The sequence below is a fragment of the Macrotis lagotis genome, chromosome 8 (genome assembly GCF_037893015.1).
Source record: "Macrotis lagotis isolate mMagLag1 chromosome 8, bilby.v1.9.chrom.fasta, whole genome shotgun sequence".
In the NCBI taxonomy this organism is placed as follows: Eukaryota; Metazoa; Chordata; class Mammalia; order Peramelemorphia; family Peramelidae; genus Macrotis; species Macrotis lagotis.
The window spans coordinates 143,263,516-143,282,684 of record NC_133665.1 but is presented as its reverse complement, the minus strand read 5'-3'; the positions used below and the strand labels follow the sequence as shown (position 1 = coordinate 143,282,684).

At 37.8% G+C, this 19,169-nt stretch overlaps 1 long non-coding RNA gene across 1 annotated transcript; it reads right to left on the bottom strand.

The window, feature by feature from the left end:
* Positions 1-350: 350 nt before the first annotated feature.
* Positions 351-19,083, bottom strand: LOC141496257 (uncharacterized). The gene is made up of 3 exons (XR_012470988.1): positions 19,037-19,083; positions 3,974-4,143; positions 351-2,059 (listed from the first exon to the last, which is right to left on the bottom strand). It is a non-coding gene; the product is annotated as an uncharacterized LOC141496257 (long non-coding RNA).
* Between the last annotated feature and the right edge of the window lie 86 nt (positions 19,084-19,169).

Below are 19,169 nucleotides of genomic sequence, written 5' to 3'. Positions count from 1 at the left end.
GCAAAGAACCCATGAAGATGGTCTGTCCCTGGTGGGGGGATACTTGGTTTTCTCAGATGCAGGCCTTTTGGGGTCTTGTCTCCAGCATCTCCACAGCGCTGACCAGGATTTGGATAGCCTCTGAATGGCCCATCCATGGTACATTGGAAAGAACTTGGCATTTAAAGTCTTAAGGAACTGGCTTCAAATTCCAGTTCTCCCACTTTCTCCCTATGTGACCTTTGACAAGTCATCTCCCCTGGGAGATTTTCAAAATGTAAGCGTTGAATTAGATGTGACCCTCTAAGGTCCTTTCCCAATTTAAGTGTCATACTACCCTTCAGGCCATATCAGAATGTAACAGATGCTTATTTTCTGAAGATAGACCCTTTGCTCGAAGATCACTGCCAAAATTCTTGTGAGACCTTTTTCTTATTTTTTTAATAAATATTTTATTTGTTTTCCAATTATATACAATAGTAGTTTCTACCAATCTTTTTTTGTAAAGAATTTTACAATTTTCTTCCTTCCCCTCCCCCCAATAGAAGGCAATCTGATAGTTTTTACATTTGTTTCCATGATATGCATATATCAAAATTGAATATATTGAAAGAAAAAACATTCTTTAGGTAGATAGAAAATATTAGAGCAAAATTATATAATACATTAGACAACTTTTTAAAAATGAAGATGATAATCTTGGGTCTTTATTTAAACCCCACAGTTCTTTTTCTGGATACAGATAGTAATTTCCACCACAGATCCCCTAAAATTGTCCCTGATTATTACACTGATGGAGTAAGCAAGTCTATCAAGGTTGATCATCACCCCATGTTGTTAAAGTGTACAAATGTTCTTCTGGTTCTGCTCATCTTTTGTGAGACATTTTTATTAAATATGGAAATAAGTATAGTTTATTATAGACACAACTCAACTTTCTACTTTAAATGTTCTGTTTTATTGTTGTTATCAAAGAGGCAGTATGGCCTCAAAGCCAGGAATACTGGGTATATATCCTATCTTTGTCACATATTAGCCTGTGACCTTGAGCAAGTACTGGACTGTCCCCTTTGTAAAATAATTTCCTCATTTGGGACTTCTCTAGATTAGTGAAATCATCATCTCATTTCTTCCTCAATATTGTTTAGTGCACTAGTTTCCATTTGAATGTTAGAAGTAACTAAAAAAGCACTTTATGATCATTTTGGTTCCTTGGTCCTACCTCCTATATCTTTGGGGTTTAAGATGCAGATGATTCTGATGCCCCTAGTTTTGTATTATCCAGCCTGAGGCTAGTTTTAGGGGCTAAGGAGGAGCAGTGATTCTAGTGTCCCTAGCTCTGTCTAGCAGGGCTTGTACTTTCTTATGTATCAATATCTATTTTTCATTTCCTGTTGCCAGTATTTTACTTAGAAATACAGCATCTTAAATTAGTTTCCAGGGAGTCACAGAATAGCCTAATAGATTCTGGTCTTCATTGACAATAAACAGAGCAACCAATTGCACCCAGTCCATTTTTCTCTGGTCATGGTGTCTTCATAGGGTACTCTATGTGTCAGTCTGCTGATTTCCCTAAGGGGGAATTTTCCCTATAGTTTTTTTGAAGTAAAATATCCTGTCTGGCCCATCATTTATTCCCTCTGTATCTTCCTTCCCTTTTTTTTTAAGGTTTTTGCAAGGCAGTGGGGTTAAGTGGCTTGCCCAAGGTCACACAGGTAATTATTAAGTGTCTATGAGGCTAGATTTGTACTCCAGTCCTCCTGACTCCAGGGCCAGTGTTCTATCCACTGCCATCTAGCTGTCCTAGGCAGGGACTTTTTGAAAATTGTATCCCGTGACTTAGCATGGTGCTTGTTACTTAGTAATAACTTAACAAAACTGCCTTTTGGTTCATTCGGGTGACCTAGGGCCTGACTTGACATTATGGCCATCATTGCCTTAGTTTTTTTGGATACTTAGGTGGTGAAAGAGATAGAATACTTGCTCTGGAATTGGGTGGACCTCAGATACTTGCTAGATGTTTGACCCCAGGCAAAATCATTTATCCTTGTTTGCCTCAGTTTCTTCATCTGTAAATGAGCTGAAGAAGGAAATAACAAACCATTTTAGTATCTCTGCCATGAACCTCAAATGAGGTGATGGAGAGTTGGAATATGACTGAAAGAATTCACCAACAAAGTTTTTTCTTAACCTTTTTAAAAAATTTTTATTCCAACTACATGCAAAGATAGTTTTCAACATTCTTTTTGAATTCCGCATTTTTCTTCTTCCCTCCCCTTGATGGTGATTAATCTGATTTAGATTAAACATGTAATAACTTTTTAAAACATATAACAAACCTTTTTCAAGAGTGTTGAAAAGTTTCCCCTTAAGAGACTCTACATTTTTATTTCTGTCAGCCAATTTCATTTGTTGACAACTTTGTTGTAAGGCTTTTTGAAGATGCGTTGCAATCTTTAATTCCCTTGAAATATACCTTTTAAATTGGGTTTCTGAAAGACTTGTCTTTACAGTGTGTACTCTGAGATTCAGGCCAGTTCTCCTGCAACTTAAAACCCAGCCTGAACAGGGTCAAAGAAATGCTTTCTTACCAGAGTAGTTCATATATGGGTGTGTTCATGAGTGTTGTGCTAAATTAATTTTCCTTCCAAAAATGCTAGTTTTTTTAATCCATTTATTTTTTTATAGACGAGCAGCCTTTCCACCAAAAGTGGTTATAATTGACTTGGGCTTTTTACTGAGCCATATTCCTATGAAAGTGGCAAATGAATACAAAGTGCAAAAAATTCGTTCTTGGCCACATATTATTACCAGGAATCTTCAGAGCATACTGTTTTCTGCCTTTCACTTAAATAAATGCTCTATTCTTCAGGAAGTTTGGAACAGGGAGTTTCTTTGCCTGAATAGTTTTCAAATCTTTTATGCAGATGAAGTCTTTAGCTTGCTCTGTTTATCAAGTCTGACTTGAGCCAGACTCTGCAGGGATGGGGAGAAATAGAATGTTTACCTAGTTTCTACATAAGAACCAAGTTTCAGCTTCTCAACCATTTTATTTACGCTGACCTCTGTGCTTTTTATAGAATCAAAAATAAGTCTCATAGAAAATCCTAAATTTAATGTTCTCTCAAAGATCTCTCCAAGCTGTGGCCTTTGCTTTCCGGCAGTTGAAATATTGTTCCCATTGTATTTTCAACTTTCTGATGACGTTATTCAGTAAGCATTACTTGGCAGCCTAGAAGTGGTGGCTTATCTACTAAAGAAGCTGCAGTTCATAAACCAGTTCTCTATCCTTCCACAGAAATTTCTTATGTATTTCTTATCTTCTTCCTGCTACTCATAAAATCTGTTTCCGTAGACTAGGAAGGGCAGTATTTCATCCTATTGTCTTGGAGAATTAAGAATTTTCTAAGCCAAGCCCATTGTTTCTCTAGGGAAATCTTCACTTGAAAGAACACAAACATTTCCTGTCTTTCTGAGACACTCAGATTCAGGAGAGGAGCAGGTGTCTATTTTCTCATTTCTGACCCATTCAAGCATCTTTGTTAGGACTTGCTATCTTGAGATAGCACATCTACCATTTTCCTCTCCTACCATTTTGATATCAAGAATTGGTGACAAGAAACAGTGAAAACTAGAATAACTACAGCCCTATAAGACATACCCAAATTTTGGATTGCTACCTGATATAGGCATTTTCTTGATATGAATGAGACAGGTCTGGAGATTTCTTTTAATCTCATACTTCTAATAGTCTCCCAGTGCTTCAGTGAAATAAATCCTTTCCCAAAATTACTCGAAGAGGTGTCCCCATGAAATCTGGGCCTTTGATCTCCTGTCCAGAAACTCAAGTTCCTCCCATGTCCAATTGGCTGGGTCTTGCCAAAGTACCCAATTCTCTCCCCAAATGGGTTCAAAGTCCTTATCAAACCTCCCCTTCCCCACAGTAGCCAGGTCTTTGAAAGATATAACACAGAAATGTGAATCTGACACTTACCTACTAATTATGATCCTTTGTTTTCCTGCTGGAAGTCTATCCCCTTCCTCTCTATAGAAATTCCCTTTGTTCCCAGTAAGATGTAAATTAGCTTGATTTACCTCCAACAAGCCTACATTCCTCAGATTCTATCACTTCAGCTCTTTTCCTCATCTTCCCAAGTTATTTCTCTGTAAGACATAAATTATTTTCCTCAGTTTCTCCTAACAAATGTAAAAATGAAACCTAATCACTTGTCACAGAATTGCTGCCCATCAGTGAAATCACAAGCCTAAGTCTTTTCATTAAGGTTTATTAAGCTGTGAGTAACTAGCTCACTTAAGTAGTCTCCTTTGATTTATAAGCCAGAATGTCTATTTATTTAGACAATCCAAACAATTATGAATTCCAAACCAAGTTAAACAGGTTTCTCATTCTGACATGTTCAACCAAGACTGTAGTAATTAAGTGGGGTGTGTTCCACAAAGTGCTATTGTCCCAGCCCATTGTATCCAGTAAATGTTCCATGGGCCTATCCTTTCTGTAAGCTTTCCCCAAATTTCATCTATCCCTATTTTCCACACATTTGTATGCAAGGGATACTTTTGAAGTTCTTCAGGATCTCTCTTTAATCCTGGTTCAGAATTGTTTATCTTGGAATACCAGGCTATATGCAGTAGAAGAAATATGGCCAAAGAAATATGTTGGATAATTACTTTGTCGTGAGCTGGCCTTGCCTTTTATACTGATCCCGCATCCAATTGTCCAAGCTATCAGATGAGGGCAGTGAACTTTACTAAAGTACCTTGCACCTCCCTGACTAGGATTCAGTAAGTCCCTGCCCCCCTGGCACAAGACAAACCATTATCCACAAAACAATGGATCCCTGCCCTATCCTGAAAGGAGTAGGTCTTTGAGCTGCAGGCCCTCATCTACACAACCTTAATTACCTCATCTTTGCTCCTTCAACAGCATATCCCTAATTACCTTCTCTTCCTGCCCCTTTAAAAGCTCACCCTCTTAGTTGAATTGCTGTCTCCCTATGGGAGACCAGCTTGTTCTTGCATAATGTGATCCCCCAAATCCTGTCTCTATACTCTACTGCTTATAACCTGGTGGCAGTGGACTGTTGCTGTTCTTGTTAATCCTCTTGGGATCAGTCCACGCCTTTATTTTCTCTTACCCTTAGCTTTTACTAACCACAGTAATATGTAATAAACTTTTTTTTTGTCCCAAAATTCTTCTGATTCAATCTTTTTAAAGTGGATTTATTCAATTTGCTCAAACCCTTGAAGTCTTTAATTGGCTATATTTTCTGGCAACATATCTTCAAGCATTTTTCAAGCTACTGTGTTTTTAGCTATTTCCATGCTTTTTGTTACCTTTTCCCCAAAAATAACCCATCTTGAGTCTCTTTCTTTGGTCTACAGATATGTGATGTACATTAACCAAAGCATGCCCATGCATTACCGCTACCTTTTTATTCACTCCTCTTACTCTCAGATCCGTTCACATAGAGTTCTTACCTTTAATGTCACCCATATAGATCTGCAGCTAAACAAAGTTTTCCACTATCATTCCTGCTTTGAGGAGCTCCCCAATCTGCTTAATTCCCCCTCCCCTTTTATTTTTGCTTTTTGCAGAGGACTCCTATTAACTCAAGTGGTGTTTTAATACTATTTCTACCATTCACTCAGGTCCTAAAAGGGGTGTGGAGAGATACAAATATTAAAAAGAGTTTTAACAGTTTCTCTTAAAGGAGCTCTAAAAAATTTCTCCCAAATTTACATTTGCTTCCTCTGACTTTAGAGAGGAAAAAAAAGAGGCACTTTAGTATAATCAGAAGACCCAGGTTCATGTCCCCACTGCTGCCATGTGACTTTGGTCAAGACATTTAACCTTTCTTCACCTTCCCTTTCTTTTTTCCTGTCCTGTGAATTAGATCATTCTTATACTTTTCTACATTACAAATTGTGAGCTTCAAATGAGATCCTGGAAAAGAGACACTTAGTGAGCTGTGAAGCTTAAAGCATGTATGAACTAAAGAAAATTCCCCCAACAACTTTTTCCTCTATAGTTTCGTTAGAAATAAAGCCATTGAGACATTCTCATTGGGAACTCAGGCTCAATAATGCCATGAAGCTCAGAGAGTGAAAAACCTTTATTTTTCTTGCAAGAAAAGGATATACCTCCAAATTGAGAGTGTATGTCAAATACAGAAATGAGAATAAGCTCTATTGGAATGACACAACTCCCTTCCAGGCCTGATTGGATCATTCCTTTTCTGGGTTACAGTCTTCCTTATCTGCCCATTTCATATTTCTCCTTAACATGTTGTCCCACTTTGTCAGGAGACCCATGATTAGAGCTCTAATTTTATGTGTGGGGGGGTGTCAGTTACTATGTAGGAGGTTCATTAAGCAACTAGCTCTTGAGAATAAAAAAAAAAACAAATCTTAAGAGGATGCTGCCTTTATTCTGATTGGTCAACCCCTCCACTTTTTCTCCTGTTTGAATAACTTGTGCTATAACTCCTGCTGATGTGGCAAGAATTACCTCATGTGGAAGCATAATAATATTAATTACTTCTTATACTTTTTCTGTCTGAACCTACCTTGATTATTGGAGAACGTATGTGAAGTGACTTGCCTAAAGTCATGCTGTGAATCACTAATGCACAAAGGACTAACCTCCAAGTTAGTATACTGCCTCATGTGCTAATCTATTTTCCTGACCCAGAAGGTATTCAACAAATTCAACAACCATATGAAGTTTCAACTGTGTTCAAAGTAATGGAGAGAAAAGAAAACTCCTGCACCAAAGAACTTTTGTAACTTTATGTAACTTTTTTTTAGGTTTGTTTTTTTTTTGCAAGGCAATGGGGTTAAGTGGCTTGCCCAAGGCCACACAGCTAGGTAATCATTAAGTGTCTGAGGCTGGATTTGAACTCAGGTATTCCTGACTCTAGGGCCGGTGCTTTATCCACTTCACCGCCTAGCCACCCCAATATGTAACTCTTGAAAGTCACCACAGGGTGAAAGGATCTTATTCCCATATCCTGGAAAGCTAGGTCAGTACCAGTGATCTGATTCTGATGGACTTTGGAGCATATCCTGAAACAGATTGGAGACCTCCAGGATGACCATGGACCATCTGGCTTCTGGAAAGGGAACCTCTGGAACAGGAAAGACCTACATCTAGTGATGACTTAAACCAAGATGGATTATGGGAAAGGAAGGGTACCTGACTTGAGGATTTTTTTTCACTTTTTAATTTTAATTTTTAATTTTTAAAATTTATTTATTTTTCTTCCACTTGCACATGCATATTTTCAAGTTAAAAATTTCCTTCCACCCTCCCTTCCCATCCCCTCCCCTCAGCAGTGAAAAGTCAGATTAGTTTGTACATACATATTTTGATAAATATATTTACAGATTAGTATTAGTTATTTTTGGTATGAGGAATTAGGATTAAGAGAGAGATATATAAGAGATAATTTTTGTAAAATGTTCATCAGATTCTGGAGGGATGTTTTTTGTTTGTTGTGTTTTTCTTCCTCTGGATGATGATAATAACAGTCCATTGCTGGTCTAATAGAGTTGTCCTAGTTCTCTGAACTGCTGAGAGGAGCTACCTCCTCTCAGAGGGTTGATCATTTCACAACGTTGTTGTTGATGTTCTCTTGGTTCTATTCCCTTCAGATCCCATAATTCATTCCACGCTTCTGATCATTTATGATTTCTTATAGAATAGTATTCCATAGTATTCATGTACCATAATTTGTTTAGTCATTCCCCAATTGATGGGAATCCCCTCAACTTCCAATTCTTTGCCACTACAAAAAAGAGCTGCTATGAATATTTTGGAACATGTAGGACTTTTCCCTTTTTTAATAATTTCTTCTGGATATAAACCCAGAATTGGAATTGCTGGGTGTCAAAGGGTATGAACAATTTTATTGCTCTTTGGGCTTAGTTCCATATTGCTCTTCAGAAAGGTTGTATCTGTTCACAATTCCAACTGCAATGCATCAATGTCCCAGTCCTTCCACAACCTCTCACTGGTCATCTTCCCTTTTTCTCACCTTGACCAATCTGATAGGTATGAGATGATACCTCATTCTTGTTTTAATTTGCATTTCTCTAATCAATAATGATTTGGAGCATTTTTTCATATGATTATATATAGCTTTAATTTCTTCATTTGAAAACTGTCTTATCCTTTGACCATTTATCAACTGGGGAATGACTTTGTGACCTTATATATTTGAACCAATTCTCTACATATTTTAAAAATGTGAACTTCATCAGAACTGCTAGTTGTGAAGATTGTTTCTCAGCTTTGTGCTTTCCTTCTAATTTTGGCAGCATTGATTTTATTAGTGCAAAAACTTTTTAATTAATATATTGACTTGAGGATTTTGAAAGGTTGTTCTACCATTTAGGGGAAAAGAAGGGATTTTGGCTTGAGGATTTTGAGAGATTCCCCTCCCTTTTTTTTTTTGCAAGGAAATGGGGTTAAATGGCTTGCCCAAGGCCACACAGCTAGGTCATTATTAAGTGTCTGAGGCCTGATTTGAACCCGGGTACTCCTGACTCCAGGGCCAGTGCTCTATCCACTGCGCCACCTAGCCACCTCAGTTCTATGTTTACTCAAACACTTCCTGGACAGGTCATACAGAATATTTAAAAGGGACAAGACAGGCACAGAACGTTGTTGAAGAGATTGAGACTATGAAGGATTTCCCAAAATGAGGAGGAGTCCTTACTGACTTTTGGCCTTAAAAATAATCATTGGGGCAGTTAGGTGGCGTAGTGGATAGAGCACTGGCCCTGGAGTCAGAAGTACCCGGGTTCAAATCCGGCCTCAGACACTTAATAATGACCTAGCTGTGTGGCCTTGGGCAAGCCATTTAACCCCATTTGCCTTGCAAAAAAAAAAAAACCTAAAAAAAAAATAAACATTAATTTTGATATATGTTAACTTGCAGTTTGTCCTATTCAGGGACTTGTTAATTACCAGACTTTGGCCTTAAGAAAGAGCAAAACAGAATTAGGTTAAAAAACATTTATTAATATTTTTTAAGTTTGTGGATTATGCAGTGTATGTGTGTGTATGTGTGTGTATGGGGTTCTAGCTAGAGAGCTAACCCCACCCCTACAACCTCCCATGGAGTCCTATGGTAGGGGATTTTATAGTTTTGATTACCAGAAGGTGGGATCTAAAGCATCACCTATGGTTTATTCAAAGAAGGGTACAATCCCTACCCCAACCCAGGAAGAGATGGTGACCTAAACTTCAGACAATCCAGCAAAAAGGAGTGCCCTATCAGTTATCCTAAAGAAATTCATTGCACAGAAATAATCTTAGGGAGCCACCTTGATAGAATTAAGAAGGTTTAAAGTAAGATTTACCTTTACAAATGACAATTTGTTAAGAAAAGGCTAATTTTCATAAACTTTCATTAATTAATCCATCAGTCAACCAACAATCACTTATTAAGCAACTTCTCTAGGTCAAGCATTGTGATAAGTGTGGAGGATATAAATAATAAATATGAGGAAAAAATCATTGTTTTCATTGAGCTTATATTTGAATATATATAAAAGCAAATGAATGCAATTATAGTTACACACCATAATTTGCCCAGCCATTCTCTGACTAATGATTACCTACTTTGTTTTCACTTTTGTGCTACAAAAAAATTGCAGTTATTTTTGTTCTTATACATATATATATGTCTTTTCCTCTTCTCTTTGGTTTCTTTGAAATCTATACAACTTCATAACTTTTTTGGTATAGTTCCAAATAGATTCCAAATTCACTGTTCCACCAAGAGAGTATTAGTGTTCTTGTTCTTCCATAACCCTTCCAACAATGGCAATTTTCCATTTTTGTCATCTTTGCCCCTCTGATAAGTGTGAAATAGAATCTCAGTTGTTTTAATTTTTCTTACTAATGATTTGGAGTTCTTTCTTTTTTTCAGAATTATTTATTCATAGCTTTGGTAATTTATCTTTTGGGGAATGACTCTTATTTTTGTATATTTGAATCAGTTCCTTACATATTTTGTATATCATACCTTTATCAACTTAATTGGGTACAAAGTTTTCCAAGTTCACTATTTCTCTTCTTAATACTAACTGCACTAGATTTTTGTTTATACAACTTCAAAATTTTATTTAATAAAAATGTCTATTTTTACCTTAAAAGGCTCTCTAAAGACAAAGTTCACCTATTCTAATTTGATCTGATTAGGAGGCTTTAAATGAAAGGTGAAGTTCCAACCACCTGTGTTCTTACAGATGAAGAAATAGAAGTTAAAATATATATATATATATTTTAAAAGGGCAAAACTCATTTTTCACAAGACCCAAACCTTTTGGCATTTGCACGTCTGAAACAGAGCTATTTCTGCAAACGGACAAAGGGATCTGGAATCTTTCTCCTTTCTACTTAAGTTCCATAGGAATATGTGTGAAGATATCATTTCATCCCTCTTTCTGGGCAGGAAGAGTTGCCCTACTAAATGTGAACCTTAATTTTTAAGTTTAAAATAAAACAAAAGAAAATTTTAGGTTATACATGAAGTTTGATTCTCTAAGATTTACCGAAAAACCTATAGGCGGAAGATATCATTAAAGTTGTCTACTCTGATACAAAGTTTGTGAGGCATACAGAAAGGACAAAGAGTCATAAAACTTGGTTAAACAGCCAATGAGAGGGCTTAATAATACATTATGATCCTCTCATAAATTATAATATTCACTTCAAATTCCTATTGATAGGAATACTACTTGGGCTGGAGAAGGAAAGTTTATGAAGAAACAGAATTTCGCCTCATCCAAGTTATCTCTTATCTTGTGATTTGTTGACCAAGATAAAAGAATTTGTTGGTGCTATTACAAAGCTGACCAGATTGTTTTGACATAGGTCAATTCAGTATTGAAATGGAGAAGAGCAGGCCTTGATATGATATGTCAGATTGACATTTTTACACATGGAAATGACATTCAGATATATAACTTCATTAGAAACTGAAAATCCAATTTTTTTATCAGAATTCTAAGATTTAGATTTAACTCTAAGATTTAATTTTTTCATGCTAGTCAACTTGCATTTCTGTGTCCACTGTACTCATTTCTTTTTTTTTTTAGGTTTTTGCAAGGCAAATGGGGTTAAGTGGCATGCCCAAGTCCACATAGCTAGGTAATTATTAAGTGTCTGAGACTGGATTTGAACTCAGGTACTCCTGACTCCAGGGCCAGTGCTTTATCCACTACATCACCTGGCTGCCCCTAAGTTTTTTGTTTTTTGACAAGGCAATGGGGTTAAGTGGCTTGTTTTGGCTTTCTTTTTAATCCTCTATATTTTAAAATATTATGTTGAGAAGTTCATATACTTCATTAGATTTTCCAAGGGGCACATGACACACACAAAAAAGCTTAGGAACTACCAGTCTAGATCATATGAAATATCACTTTCAGCTCTGAAATGCTGAGTCTGTGAAAGTCACTTAACTCCCTCTAAAGAAGGGAGAATCATGGTGCCCTTGATAATAAATAGGGACTTCCGGCCAAGATGGCGGAGAGAAGACCGCACAGTTCTAAAGTCTCCTGATCTCTTCCCCATCTATCACATGAAACAAACCTCTTAAAAGAAATCCGACCCACAAAACCCGGAAAGAAAAGCCAGGAGAAAGAACATTTATCTCAGGATTTGTCTCCCGCAGCAGCTTTGGCCAAGCACGGGCGGGTGAGTCTGGGCTCAGAGGGAGGATCAGCCCTGGATCAGCCAGATTAACAGCTGAATTGGAACCAGGAGTCTGAGGGCTGCAGAGATGGACCTGCTGGATCAGCGGTGGGGCTGGATGAAAGGGGCTTGGGTCTGTGGGGAAGCAGAGGCGCTGGTGTTGGTGCTCTCTGCCTGGAGCTTGGGGATGGGGCTGGGGGGAGAGTTCTGGTGCAGGACAGCTGCGGACACCATCCCTGGGCTCCTTTGGTCTGATAAACTGAGTCCACGCCTCCATTGCACTGACACCTCCTCCAAAACAAACAATTGCAAACTACTTCTACCTCAGGCCCAGGTGTGTGAGCAAAGAACCAACCCAGCTGAGGAATGACCTCAGGCCAGGGTAAAGCCCACCATTGATTGAAGGCAAAAGAATTCAATAGCTCCAACAGGCAAAAGGAGAAGGCCTCTCAACCAAGGTCACAGACACTCCAGAGAGGGCAACCAGCACCTCCTACTGGCCAGCCAGAGAAACTGCACTCAGTAAAGCCCTTAGCGATCCCAAGCCCAGGTGAACCAGCTTCCCCCCCCCAACTCAAGGTCTTGGCATAATGAAGAAGGGTCAGCGGAAAGGTGAATACATAGAAAAATTCCTGGAAGGGAAAGACCCCAACCCAGAGAGACCTGGAACATCTGAGGAGAATACAATCTGGTCTCCAGCACAGAAAGACTTCCTTGAAGAAATAAGGAAGGAGCTTAAAAATTTGGGAGAGACAATTAATACCTTGCAACAAGAAAACAAAACCTTAGAAAGTACAATTGGACAAACACAAAAGGAGAATAAATCTCTCAGATCATCAATTGGACCAATACAAAATGAGAATAATTCTCTCAGATCCTCAAATGAGCAAATGCAAAAAGAAATTAATTCTCTCAAAACCTCAATTGGTCAAATGGAAAGCTCTTTCAAAAGTAGAATTGACCAATTAGAAAAGGAGTTGCAAAAGGTTAATGAAGAAAACTCCCCCCAAAAAATAATGGAGTCTACAGATACTAATGACTCCATGAGACAGCAAGAGTCAGTTTAAAAAAATCAAAAAATAGAAAAAATAGAAGCAAATGTGAAATACCTCATCAACAAAACCACTGACCTTGAGAATAGATTGAGGAGGGGTAACCTGAAAAATTATAGGACTTCCTGAAAACATTGAAGAGAAAAAAAAGCCTGGACTTAATATTACAGGATCTAGTGATGGAAAACTGCCCTGATATCATGGAATCGGAAAGAAATTAGGGAGGTAAATAGATTGTTAGAAAAATTAGATATGGTAGACTTATGGAGGAAACTGAATGGGGATAGAAAGGAATATACCTTTTTCTCTGCAGTACATGGAACTTATACAAAAATTGACCATGTACTAGGACATAAAAACCTAATGATCAACTGCAGAAAGGCAGAAATAGTGAATATATCTTTCTCAGATCACAATGCAATAAGTCATATGCAATACTGGGCCAAGGAGATATAGGCCCAGAACAAACTGGAAACTGAATAACCTCATTTTAAAAAATGAGTGGACCAAAAAACAAATTATAGAAAGAATTAACCATTTTATCCTAGATAATGATAATAATGAAACAACATACCAAAACCTATGGGATTCATTCAAAGCAACTCTCAGGGGATATATTATAGCTCTAAATGCTTATATGAATAAATAGGAGAAAGAGGAAATCAATGAACTAAACATGCAACTAAAAAAATTAAAGAACAAATAAAAAATCCCCAATTAAATACCAAATTAGAAATCCTAAAAATTAAAGGAGAAATTAAAAAAATTGAAAGCAAAAAAACTATTGAATAAATAAAACCAAAAAGTTGGTATTATGAAAAAAAACCAATAAAATTGATAAACCCCTGGTCAATTTGATTAAAAAAAAGAAAACCAAATTGCTAGTATCATAAATGAAAAAGGTGAACTCACCACCAATGAGGAGGAAATTAAAGCCATAATTCGAAATTATTTTGCCCAACTCTATGCCAACAAATTTGATAATCTAAGTGAAATGGATGAATATTTACAAAAATATAAGTTGCCCAGGTTAAATGAAGAAGAGATTAAATACCTAAACAACCCTATCTCAGAAAAAGAAATTCAACAAGCCATTATTGAACTCCCTAAAAAAAAATCTCCAGGGCCTGATGGATTCACAAGTGAATTCTACCAAACATTTAAGGAACAATTGGTTCCAATCCTATATAAACTCTTTGGAAAAATAGGGAAAGATGGAACTCTGCCTAACTCTTTCTATGAAACCAATATGGTACTGTTACCTAAACCAGGAAGAGTTAAAACAGAGAAAGAAAATTATAGACCTATTTCCCTGATGAATATAGATGCAAAAATCCTAAATAAAATCTTAGCAAAACGATTACAACAAGTCATCACTAGGATAATACATTATGATCAAGTATGATTTATTCCAGGAATGCAGGGTTGGTTCAATATTAGGAAAACTGTTAGTATACTCAATTATATCAACAACAAACCTATCATAAATCATATGATCATATCAATAGATGCTGAAAAAGCTTTTGACAAAATACAGCATCCATTCCTATTAAAAACACTAGAGAGTGTAGGAATAAATGGACTGTTCCTTAGAATAATTAGCAGTATCTATCTGAAACCATCAACAAGCATTATATTCAATGGGGAGAGGCTACAGGCATTCCCAATAAGATCAGGGGTGAAACAAGGGTGCCCATTATCATCCCTACTATTCAATATTGTATTAAAAATGTTAGCATCAGCAATTAGAGAAGAAAAAGAAATTAAAGAAATTAGAATTGGGAAGGAAGAGACAAAACTCTCACTCTTTGCAGATGATATGATGGTCTACCTAGTGAATCCCAAGAAATCATCTAAAAAAACTACTGGAAACAATTAGCAATTTTAGCAAAGTTGCAGATTACAAAATAAACCCTCATAAATCCTCAACTTTTCTATATATGTCTAGCAAGATACAGCAGAAAGAGCTAGAAAGAGAAATCCTATTCAAAGTAACCTCAGACAATATAAAATACCTGGGAGTCTATTTGCCAAGACAGACTTAGAATCTTTTTGAAAACAATTATAAAACACTTCTCGCACAAATTAAATCAGATTTAAATAATTGGGCAAATATCAACTGCTCATGGATAGGTAGAGCTAATATAATAAAAATGACAATTCTACCAAAACTAAACTATCTGTTTAGTGCCCTACCAATCAAAATTCCAAAAAATTACTTTAATGAGTTAGAAAAAATTGTAAGTAAATTCATATGGAGAAATAAAAAGTCAAGAATTGCCAGGAGCTTAATGAAAAAAAGTGCAAACAAAGGTGGCTTAGTCCTACCCAATCTAAAATTATATTATAAAACATCAGTCATCAAAACTGCTTGGTATTGGCTAAGAAATAGAGTGGTGGACCAGTGGAATAGACTAGGTGTAAAAGCAGGAGATGATTACAGTAGTCTGCTGTTTGATAAACCCAAAGAGTCCGGCCATTGGGATAAAAACTCCCTCTTTGATAAAAATTGCTGGGATAATTGGAAGTTAGTATGGAAGAAACTTAGATTAGACCAACACCTCACACCCTTTACCAAGATAAGATTCAAATGGTTACAGGACATAGACATAAAAAACAATACTATAAGCAAATTAGAAGATCAAGAACTAGTCTACCTGTCAGATCTATGGAAAGGGGAACAGTTTATGACTAAGGAAGAGTTGGAGAACATCACCAAAAACCAATTAGATGATTTCGATTACATTAAATTCAAAAGCTTTTGCATAGATAATACCAATGTAACCAAAATCAAAAGAAATGTAGTAAATTGGGAAACAATCTTTACAACTAATGATTCTGACAAAGGACTCATTTCTAAAATATACAGAGAACTGAGTCATATTTTTAAAACAAAAAGCCATTCCTCAATTGACAAATGGTCAAAGGATATGCAAAGGCAATTTACAGATGAGGAGATCAAAGCAATCCATAGCCATATGAAAAAATGCTCTAAATCGTTAATTATTAGAGAAATGCAAATTAAAGCTTCTCTGAGGTGCCACCTCACACCTCTCAGATTGGCCAGTATGACCAGGAAGGATAATGATCATTGTTGGAAGGGATGTGGGAAATCTGGGACACTATTACACTGTTGGTGGAGCTGTGAACTCATCCAACCCTTCTGGAGAGCAATTTGGAATTACATCCAAAGGGCAAAAAAAATGTGCATACCCTTTGACCCAGCAATACCACTACTGGGTCTATACCCTGAAGAGATGAGGAAAAAGGGTAAAAACATTACTTGTACAAACATATTTATAGCAGCCCTGTTTGTGGTGGCAAAAAATTGGAAATCAAGTAAATGTCCTTCAATTGGGGAATGGCTTAGCAAACTGTGGTATATGTATGTCATGGAACACTATTGTTCTATTAGAAACCAGGAGGGACGGGATTTCAGGGAAACCTGGAGGGATTTGCATGAACTGATGCTGAGTGAGATGAGCAGAACCAGAAAAACACTGTACACCCTAACAGCAACATGGGAGTGATGTTCAACCTGGAAGGACCTGCTCATTCCATCAGTGCAACAATTGGGAACAATTTGGGGCTGTCTGCAAAGGAGAGTACCATCTGTATCCAGATAAGGGGCTGTGGAGTGTGAACAAAGTGAAAGGACTATTCCCTTTAATTTAGAAAAAAAAGAGATATCTTATTGTCTGATCTGTTACCTCTTTAAGTTCTCTTTAAGGATATGATTTCTCTCTCATCACACCCTATTTGAATCAAGGTACAACATGGAAACAAAGTAAAGACTGACAGTGCTTTCTGTGTGGGGAGGAGGGAAGCAAGATTGGGGGAAAACTGTAAAACTCAAATAATATCTTTAATAAAAATAAATTAAAAAAATAAAAATAAAAGATAATACATAGGAAAGTTGGAAGGATTTGGGGGGGGATAGTGAATTCTATTTTGGACATGTTGAATTTGATATGCCAATTTATGGGTCATCAAGTTCAAGATGTCAAGTGTTTTCACTGTCTAGTGTGTCTAGATGTCATCCCCATCAAGTTGCTGGTGGATGTGGAATTGGAGCTTAGAAGAGAGAGACTAGGGCTAGCTATAGAGATCTGGGAGTCATCTGTATGGATAGGATAATTGAACCCCTGGAAGCTGATGTTAGCAGAAAGGAGATACAGGGAAAAGAGTTGATTCTTCTGTGTTTGAGGTGGAATTGAGAGAACTAAAAAAACTTCTAAATGGAGAAATACAGCTTAAGATAGTGACAGGAGCCATCCTGTGGGGGGGGAGAAGCTTTAGAAGTAGAATAGGGTAGGAAGGCCTACTTATCTTTCTGGGAGATGGAGCTATAAGGCATTTTTTGGTCGGGTTGCAATCTTAGGAAAGCAAATTTATCTAGAGTTATTTCAAAGAGCAATAAAATAGGAATCTATGAAAGAACATACCACTATTGTATATTCTAATTCAAAGCTTTATGATTTCTGATGTCAAAGAAAAAAAATCAATACTGTAACTGTATTTTAGGCACAAATCTGTCAGAATTTTTTAAAAAAGTTAATTTAATGTTGTTATATAAACCATTTATAACTTAAGAGAAGCATCTAGATAGGTAAAGTATTTATTATGTTTTTTCCTGTGCACCAAACATCTGGGATAATCTAAACAAGGACAGGCTAAAAGGAATCCTTCTTAAACCCTCTAGTCCTGACTTTAAACTTCTTTTAATGCAGTCTAAGATCACATTAGTGGTTTTGATGGTCAGTTCCTACTATCAATCATATTAAGCTTGCAGGACACAAAAACTCAGATAAACTGCTATTAGGCAGTGCCCTGTCTCCATCAAAGTTAACAAGATGGAGAGAGGGCACTGCCTAATAGCAGTTTATTTGAGTTAACTAACTTTATATTTTTTTAGGTGTTTTTTCCAAGGCAAATGGGGTTAAATGGCTTGCCCAAGGCCACACTGCTAGATCATTATTAAGTGTCTGAGATCGGATTTGAACCCAGGTACTCCTGACCCCAAGGCCGGTGCTTTATCCACTGTGCCACCTAGCTGCCCCTCTCCATTCTATTTATAAAGATTTTATTTATTTTGAGTTTTACAATTTCCCCTCCAGATCTTACTTCCACCCCCTCCCCAGAAGGCAATTTGTCAGTTTGGGTTTTTTTTTTAGGATCTTTTGCAAGGCAGTGGGGCTAAGTGGCTTGCCCAAGGCCACACAGCTAGATAATTATTGTCTGAGGTTGGATTTGAACTCAGGTACTCCTGACTCCAGGGCCGGTGCTCTATGCACTGCGCCACCTAGCTGCCCCAATTTGTCCGTCTTTATATTGTTTCCATGGTATACATTGATCCAAATTGAATGTGATGAGTCTTTCTCTATCTTGGATTTGTAAAATTGGCTTTTTTGAACCCAAGATTAAGATACTGCTATTTACTTCAAAACTTTGCTGGATCCATTATGATGTAGAGATGTGGGTGCTCCTTCCAATAGCGCAAGACAGAAACCTAGCCATGCTTTCTTATTTTGTGCCACTGTGATCCATGTCCACCAAAGTACTGAGAATTTCCTTTAGCTGTCGTGATATTTTGTGGGTACCAGAGGAATTCAACGGACCACGGATATATAATACTTAAGCCCATCTCCTTTTCCCGTTACAAAGCTCGCTGATGATATATTTTATATAATTTCTGAACGCTCTTTGTTGGTCCTCTTGCGTCCACCGTGAGTTTCCCAGGGAAGGCAGAATTTCCGTTCCTCAAAGATGATGGCATTGTACGACTGGCAGACAGTCACAGAGGAATGTTGATGTTTAAGAGACGGGACTAGCTCAGGGGGCATCTTCCCTGGTGCTCCTCCGCCGCCCCCCGCGCACCCGTGCCCCGCGGGCTCTGACGCTTGGCCTTCGTGCTCAGCCAGGCCAAGAGCCGCGGCCACCGCACACGTCCTCTGCCGACCGAAGCGAAGGCTGAACCCGGCCAGGCCAGGAACCGGGCAGGCCCTTGGCCCGGGGAAAACCGCGAAGACGGGAACTCACCCTCCTTGCTGTTTCCACTAATTCTGAACCAGAAAACCTAATCAGGAGCCCCGGGCCGGAGCGCGCGCCCCAATAGGGCAGGGCCGGGTGGGTGACATCACCACCGAGCAGGCGAACCTGAGCAATGATCTTGGGGTTACATTATTATTATTATTATTAATCATCATTAATCATTAACTATTATTATTATTATTATTATTATTATTATTATTATTAAGAGGGCTTATGGGCTTGGACCAACCGCTGAGAAGATGAAGGCGAGTCACCGGGGAGGACACACGGGCCCCGCGCGCACACGCATGCGCTGACGCCGGGCACGTCGGACACGTCGGGGCACGTCGGGCACGTCGCCGCCGCCGCGCAGTCCGCAGGAA